The sequence below is a fragment of the Bison bison genome, unplaced genomic scaffold (assembly GCF_000754665.1).
Source record: "Bison bison bison isolate TAMUID 2011002044 unplaced genomic scaffold, Bison_UMD1.0 scf7180017863228, whole genome shotgun sequence".
NCBI lineage: Eukaryota > Metazoa > Chordata > Mammalia > Artiodactyla > Bovidae > Bison > Bison bison.
Genome location: NW_011493800.1, coordinates 12,123 through 12,735, shown reverse-complemented (window position 1 = coordinate 12,735; position 613 = coordinate 12,123).

Sequence of the window (613 nt, the reverse complement as noted above, 5' to 3'; positions counted from 1 at the left end):
TGGTGTGAGGTGGTATCTCATTATAGTTTTGATTTGCATTTCTCTAATAATGAGTGATGTTGAGGATCTTTTCATGTGTTTGTTAGCCATCTGTATGTCTTCTTTGGGGAAATGTCTGTTTAGGTCTTTTCCCCACTTTTTGATTGGGCTGTTTGTTTTTCTGATTTTGAGTTGTATGAGCTGCTTGTATATTTTGGAAATTAATTCTTTGTCAGTTGTTTAATTTGCTATTATTTTCTCCCATTCTAAGGGTTGTCTTTTTACCTTGTTTGTAGTGAATAAGGTCTTATAATTTGATGTACTAATTAAAGTTCATTTATTGTAGCACCTCAATGTTGTTTCATTTTAATATGATACTTTTTCTTTTATTGGAACTGTAATTGACATATTGATATAATATGTGTAATTTGAAAGTATGTAACATAATGACTTAATATATATTGCAAAATGACTACCACAAGTTTAGTTAACATCTATCACATCACATAGTTAGTTTTTACCTTGTGATATGAGCTTTTAAGATTTGCTCTTGGACTTACCTGGAGGTCCAGTGATTGAGAGTCTGCCTGCCAATGCAGGGGACACGGGTTTGATCCCTGGTCCAGGAAGAGTC